The sequence below is a fragment of the Morone saxatilis genome, unplaced genomic scaffold (assembly GCF_004916995.1).
Source record: "Morone saxatilis isolate NCDOM2014 unplaced genomic scaffold, NCSU_SB_2.0 Contig8, whole genome shotgun sequence".
Lineage (NCBI taxonomy): Eukaryota > Metazoa > Chordata > Actinopteri > Moronidae > Morone > Morone saxatilis.
Window position 1 is genome coordinate 17921716 of NW_023340257.1, and position 8206 is coordinate 17929921.

General features: G+C 42.0%; 1 pseudogene; it reads right to left on the bottom strand.

The window, feature by feature from the left end:
- The window catches only part of LOC118342060, an 8747-nt pseudogene extending 3886 nt beyond the window's left edge, over positions 1-4861 (bottom strand).
- Between the last annotated feature and the right edge of the window lie 3345 nt (positions 4862-8206).

Genomic DNA, 8206 nt, shown 5'->3' on the forward strand with positions numbered 1-8206 from the left:
AGGACAGCTGTCACTGCACACTGATACAGGCACCTGGACACATAGGTACGAACAAACTCACACATATTAAGGTCTGCTATGCAGTTCCTATGAATAAAGCATGAGTCCTTTGTTAAACAATAAAAACATTTCCATAAGTGTATCAAAAGTGTTATTGGTCATTGTAACAATTCCTCTTGGTCATACTTGCTGCGAAGTATTCTTTACTAAATCCATATCAATCTAATGATGACGTCCACCAATGTATTGTCATATTTGTGGTCATGTATTTTGTTTTCATGTGTAATAAACAAGTATTGATAGTGTGTTTGCTTTGTAGATTCTGGCTAAACAGCAGGGGGCAGTGTGATACTTTATTTTACTCTAGGACGGCCTTTATGGCTGAGGGTAGTTTTAGTCTTTATGTCAGGATGTTGCAGGGGGAGTAAGCCCTCCAACAGCGTGTTGGCTGAAGAAAGGGCCCTTGCATGTGATTTAAACTGCCACCTTGAAAATACACCTGTGTTTAAAGAAAAACTTACATTAAATGAACAACATTGTCTGATATAATCCTATGCCCTTGAAAAGGAAAACCCATCTCTGTTATGGTTTTCATTATTATCACTAGCAATCTATAACTAAATTATGTGCTCATTCCAACTCACTCTGACTGCTGAAGTCTCATATTATCTGATTTTTGGATGGCTGTTATGCAACTGAGCAGGACTGTGCATTTTGTCACACATCTGTTACATTGTAATTGTAATAGCAATGGATCTTTGTACAGCCAGTATGGCCAGGAGAAACAGAGACCATAAACACATGTCGTACCCTTTGAGATCAACCAATTCTACATTGTTAAATCATTGCTTTTAGGCTACTTACTTGTGTACCAGCCTCCACCCATGTGAGGTTCTTGCTGATACGGAACTCCTGGCCCACTGGCATTGATGCATCATAGTGCCCTACTGTCACCATCTTAATGCTGCCACTCTCACTTTTTTGCCAGTTCACCAGCTCGTATTTGGCCACAGGATCCCCGTTGGCATCAAAGGACACATCATAACCATTTTGGGAAAAATTTACTTTTTTCAGCTGAGTGAAAACCTGTGAAGATGACGTAAAGTAAATCAGTAAGGGAGATTAAATAAAATGTATATTTCATTTCATAAAAGGTGCATAATAGTGAAAAAAGGGCATGGGGTGTTCATTTATTTATTTTGACTGACATGTTTTGACTCTATCCTGTGGATTTTGTCACACTGAGTTGTAGAATTTGTGTCCTGACACACTGCATTATGGATGGCATGTGCTATTGCATAAACAGCCTTGTACACCATGTTAGTGATTCTTAGCTGAGATGTGTCAGTGTACGGGCTCTGGAGCGTCCGTATGTCTTCAGTTCCATCACACACACTCTCGTCTACGGAGGCACCTAAAAACAGACAGAGGGAAGTGTTTTTTAGTCTTGACAGTGATTTTGCATTATTTTTTTAACCCACCACATGTGCCTTACAAAAACTGATACACTTATATGGTTCTAATTTACTAATAGAACATGCTTATTTTCCATTACATGTCAAAGTATTATTTTCATATATTCATGTATTCTATTAAATTGCTGTTTTAGTTTATGTAGGACACTATTTTTAGTTTTTACCCTTACTTTTACCAACACACATTAGTCATCACAGAAGTAGTTCATTTATAAAAGGCAAAAGGGTCCACAATTTTTTATATCATCAACTGAATTGGCCTATTTTAATGCTTTTACATTAGATAACTGATCTGAAATCATTGCCACTAAAATAGAACAGAACTGTCTCACTTTTTCCCAGCCTGCAGTTGAATGCATCCTCCCAGAACTCAGTAAGCACTGGAGAGGCAGCCACTTTAGAGGGAGAGAGATCCAGCAAGAATTCTCTCAGACCTGGGATGACAGATTTCTGAATACCAAATCCAATGGCTCCAGCACAGAAGCTGAACATCAGCATGTCTGGGTTAGTTACCCAGTCCTCACTGCCTATCCACTGGCGAGGTGGAGATGGCTCGCGTGACAGTTCCTCAAGCAGAATCCTCAATTCACCAGAAGCTACAAATGCCACAATAACCAAAGCTGTCGACCTAGAGGGGCAATATAGTGCATATATTATAGCAATGTAAAAATACAATTTACGTTTTTAAAAAGCTTTTTGATAGTAAACACAAAGAAACATGACAAATACTTTATTTATTGCTATGTTGTACGTACAGTATTACTGTCACTAACTCTAATTCAATAACCATATCTCTCATAAATATAAGGATAATAAACATGATAAAAAAAGATAAAAACTGCCAATTTGCCACTAAGACAATAAATTAATCTAACATCTTATGCTTGAAAAAACACTGGTTATGGTTTGGTGTGCAGAGGGTCAGTGTTAACACAGGGACAAGGAAAAAAGCTATCAAGCTGTGTAAAACCATGCGATAATCAGCTATTCCTGATCCTGTACGTGGTGGGGATCCGATAGAAAGCTACAGAGTATTCAAAGATCCTCCTTCTGTGCTGAGTCCAGAAAATGCATGCCATTATTGCCATAGTCTAGAATCTGACCGGCAAGCACCTAAGTCCAAGTCAGCAAAGTGTTTAGCCCTGGCAGCGCGTACCTGGATGGTACTAGGAATTTGGTCTGAAGAAAGTATGAAACTGCTGTTATGGGGACAGCTGCAAGTGGCAAAGTGTTCACCTTAAAAACAATGTACCTATTTAATGGGACAGACAAGAAGATACAGGCCTATAAAAAAAGTTTGCATAATTTTAAAAATAGTTTACAGAGGCAATGAGTTAAAGACCAGGTGATCGCCGACATGCTGATAGGGATGGCGATCGGACCCAGACTGCAAACGATACATCACCATACAGATGAGAGCTGTCATAGCAGCAGATACCACTCGCGCCGCCATCCACACCACTCCTTTCCCCGCAAGGCTGGAATGCACAATGAACTGCAACAGGCATCGGCGCAATGAGCTACTGATATGATAACGAGTTTGAAATGCGGAAGCGTCTGTGCTGTTTTGTTAACTTCCTCGTGGCTACACATTGCAACGTGAGAAGCGAGAGGTTCACGGGATTGAACTTCGACACAGATTATAGTGTTAGTCACATGTTTAAATTACAATTATAGATAAGGAAATTAAATAACAAAAAAAAGAAGTTTAAGGAAAATTATTAAGCGACAGTACATTAGATTCAAATAGACTGTTGTTTTTATCCTGTCAAAAAAATATGTTTTTAGCTTTTCCAATACTCCACATAGGTTCTGCAACACAACGTTATAAGCATCATAACCTAACACACACTGCCACATCCCACAAAAGTCTCAAATCATCTACTCACCTCCAACTCTCTCTACTACCTCCTCCGCCGCTCCTCTCCTCCCCGCCTCGCCTCTCAACCCTCGCGCGCACCACCATCCTCCCGCCGCGCGCGCGCTCGCGCGCGCGCGACGCTCTCTCACACTCCCCTCGCGCGCTTCAGCGGCCCGCCTCCTGCCGCCGCCTCTCTCTCTTTCTCATCCTCCCAGTCAGCCCTCCCAGCCCGCACTGAGTTCAGCTCACCCACACAGGACCAGCGGGCCGGCGCGCCCTAAACGCCGCTTGCCGATCCCTCCATCCCACGTGTCCTCACCCGCGCCGCCTCGCTGCCCTTCGCCTTCCCCTAGCGCACTCCGCTTCAGACACTCTCTTCCTACCGTACCGCTCAACCCCCCCCCCCCCCCCCCCCCGCCACCTCTTCCCTCCACTCTCTCTCGCGGCGACCCTTACCCACTCGCCCTCTCCCCTATGCAACCTCCTCACCTTCTCTTCTCTCTGCGCAGCCTCGTACCCCACCCTCCCTCACTCCGCTCTCTCTGCCTTCTCTGCCTCTTCGCACAGCTCTCCTCCACCCCACCTCCTCCGCCACCTCCCCCTCTCTCTCCACTCCTCGCTTCCTCACCCTCTCCTCTTCCCTCTCCTCCGCTCCACCAGCGCTCTCTCTAGCAACTCACAAGATTTATTCTTCTGTTATGACATATTTGAAATCATTTAATAAAAAGTAGAGACGAACTTTAATATAGAACTTTTACTTTAATTTAGCATGTGGAAAAAGATTATTTGATGAAATAATGCATACCTATTTAAATTAATTTTTTTAAAAATTACAATTGAAATTTTGAAATATATACATGTAAAAAAAGCATGATGCAGGTGCACGCAAGCTGTATCTGTTATGTAAATATACAAGCATCTTCTAGGATGGATTTTGTTCATTAACAGTTTTCTTTGGTTATATTTTCTCGTTGGTTAACAATATATGAAACATTTGGAGCAAATAATACAGTATTCAGATCCAAACTAGAGGCCCAGAATGGCAAATATCTCTAAGCCCTGTAAATTTTCCAGAGATCTGACATACCTGGATCAAAGATGATCAACTGCACAGATATCCAGCATCTGAATTTGGATAAGCTTGGCTTCATTAAAATTGATCAGGTTAGTTTCCGGCTAGACAGCTAGCAAAAACACAAAGAAAAACACAGCCAGAAAGGCTATGTACGCGAGTACAGCCCAGAACCCAATAGCTTGTACTAGAACCACCCACACCACCGCCCACAGTACTCGGGACACACGCAACCAAACAACACCAACTCCACGCCCACGCATCATCTCCCTCGCGCCTCTCATGCCGTCCCCGCCTCTCCTCCTCTGTCCGCCCCTCGCTCTCACCTTCTCCCTCCACCCTCCCTCCGCGTCGCGGCTCCTGTGCCCCCGCCCTCCCTCGTCCGCCCTGCTGCTCTGTCCTCACCCGTGTCCCTATCCTTCGCGTCCACGACCCTTTCTCCCCCTGGATCATATTCTTGCTTGGCGCCCCGCCCGCTTCCCTGTGCTTGTGCTCCTGCTCCTATCCTCGTCGGCGTCGGTGTATCTCCGCTACGCGTGCCTGTGGCCCTCCCGGGCTGCCCCTGGTCCTCCCCGTGAACCGTCCTCTGGTCGGGGTGCCTTTCCGCGCCCCCGCTCCGCTAGGTCTTCCTGCGTGCCCCGCCCCGTCTTGACCGTCCTTCCCCCTGCCGCCCCTTGCCTGCCGGTGCCTTCTTTCCCTCTCTCCTCTCTCCGCTCCTTTGGTGCGCTTTCCTTCCTTTTCTCCTCTGTGGGGTTCGGGTTCAGCGTCTTGCCACCCTGCTCCGATCCCACTGCCGAGCACTGCCCCAAGCCCCTTGCCGCCGGTCCCCTTTTTTTGTTTGCCGTTTTCTGCGCTGCCGTGCCACCTGCGCGTTTCCCCTCTTCCTGCACCCGGCGTTTCGTTGGGTGGTGTTCCTCCTTCTCTCCACCTGCTTCTCCCGGGGGCCCCGGCGCGCCCCGCGCGCCGCTTCCCTCCCTGCCGCTTTTTCCGGCTCGCTGCCACTCTCTCGACGCGTCGTTGAGCCCCTGCATCGCGCTCCTCCCGTCCCGTCTTAGCTCCCTGTCTGCTTTTCTGGCTTTTTCTGACCCTCTCCTTGTTAGAGCCCGTGCAAACCAATAATTACAACTACCCATGCACACTAAAGATGCTTATATCTTGTACATATGGTTAGGTTTCTTTATGAACACGGGGGACACTCGACCTACAACACATACAACATAGTAATATTAAACATTTGATGAATGGTGAAGAAATAACAGTAATTATACCTGACATGTGGAGGCAAAAATTTAATTGAATTACTAACTGGAGTGTGCTTGGAAGGAATTAAACTAATCATAGTTTCTAGGACACACACACAGACACAGAGATGCAGACACAACAGTGTCGACAAAACAAAAGCTGTGCTGCGACAGCTGCAGGACCAAAAATCGCGCGCGGACGCGGCCATATGAAAGTCTACAATGAAAAATACACACAGATAACAACAAAGAGTAGGGTAGAAATAAGAGGAAGATCAGTTAAGAGTCATGTTGGCATGAAAATCGGGATGGTTGTGCAAGAAAAAGAGCTGTTAATATGGAAGACAAGGAACACAAATGAGAATAAGCAGAGATGATTCTGAGGATTAGTAAAGGAAAGAAACTATACAGGCTTGGGGAAAACAGTGTAATCTATCGTGATCTTCAGGCAGACTTTGGGGCAAGGAAAAAAAAAGAGAGAATATGAAACAAAGAAAAAAAAGGGTTTTTCAGAAGTTATATAAGCGTGACTGGTTACAGGCCTATGTTTTAGAAAAGAAAAGTAGATTATGTAGCATCTCATATATATACTACAAAGGAATGGTATACAGTGAATAAAGAAGATGGGTTTTATTCGGAAAATTTATGACTTAATGGAGAAGACTCGTACTGCAAAATGAAACAGAATGAAATAAATACAAACGAATAAAAATATACGCAGACGATAGATGACAGATATTAGCATTAAAAGAAAAAAATTAGATGTCATAAAAAATAAAAATGACAATATCCCGCCTATTGAAATTTCATGGTATTGTAATAAATATTCTTATGCCTGTGAATCATATAATTGATAATAGAAATTTTAAGTGCTAAAATGCCTGGAGAAAAATAAAAGTAATGATTTTGTGTAAAAATATTTTAAAATTTGGATGATTACTAAAATGAGAACAAGAGTACAGTCAGAAAAATAAACAGTGGCTAATATTAAATAGCTGTTTCAGTCAATGATAAATCCTGATGTAGTACACAAAAGGAAAATCGATTCAAAATAAAAATTCTGTTAATTCTGAGACTACAATGATTTATCTATATCTTATACTGATTAATATAAATTATAAAGTGATCCGAATCCAATGGACTAATCTTTGTGAAAAGGATGGAGGTTCTGCAACTTCCGCCTGTGTCACACACGATCAATCTTACACACAAAGCTGAATGCCACACCTACTTCGCCCGCAGCACAACATCGGTTCTCACCAGGAAACCTACTCGAACGCGAGGGAACAGGACAAACAACATACTTGTACACTTTTACAATAAATATTTGAAATTGAATATTTTTAAAAAAAGAGATGTAAAATGAACAATGTATTTGCTTATGCTGAAAAAAACTATGTAATTATATAAGTGTACGGTATGTGAAACCTTAATCGGTATTTTTAGAACTAGTGAGAGAGTGCTGGATGGAGTTAATATTGTTTTAACAAGTTGCAATTATTTAAAACAAATGTAACATAATTAGGTTTGACAAGAGATTTTTTATATGAATTAATATGTTAAATTATTGCATTTTGGTTCAATTACTTGTGGAAGAAATAAATTAGGTGAGGATATTTTTATACAGAAATAACTGGACAATGACGATGAATAATAGAGTAATGTCAATTATAATGCTGCAATTATAATTTTTTGAAGTTACCAGTAGTTCTTTGGAAAAGACTCAAAGTTGGCCATAAAGATGACAAATCATAAAAATTTGGGAAAAATGTACTTTTTAAGAGAGTTGTGGAAATCGCAGGATGTAACGTTAAAGTATGAAGTGAGGAGAGAAGAAAACTGAAAATAAACTGAGATTATCATATTCTAATCAAAGGTTATTGTTAGGGAAATGGGAATTGGGTTTGTATTCTAAATTGATGACGCTGTTTGACTCATATAAGGTGATTTACCCGTTTTAACAAAATGCAGTTGAGAATTTGATCATACAAAAACCTGAATTAGAATGGAATGGATAGATTGAATCCGACTGTTTTGACATGACATCCGTTTGGATGACAAGGAGTTGAGCATGAGGGGGGGCGGCGGGGGGTGCGGCGCCGCCTTAGGGGTGCGGGGCGCGGCGCGCGGGCGGGGCCCGCTGCGGCGGGGGGGTCCGGGTGGGTCCAGTTGTAAGGATATGAGGTCAGTATGTTCTCTAAGTTACATAAACATTACGTTATGATGAAATAAAAAACACCGAGCACAAAGAGGGAAGTTGAAATGATATTACAATTATTATTTATGTTTTTAATTATTAGATTTTTTGATTAACTGATTGTTTTCTACTTTACCAGAAAAAATGAATGAAGAGCAAAATACTGGTTTTAATTCCATACATTTATAAACCTGTTCCTTAATTAAATTTACAAGGAACTGTTTAATTTGAAGCGATATTTGTTGCTATAATTGTGTGTAAGGGCTTAATTTTGTAATTAATGCGCTTGACTGATTGTTTGAAAATTCTTCTAACTTAACTATGAAAAGATGATTGTCTTAAAGTTGTTATTAATAATAG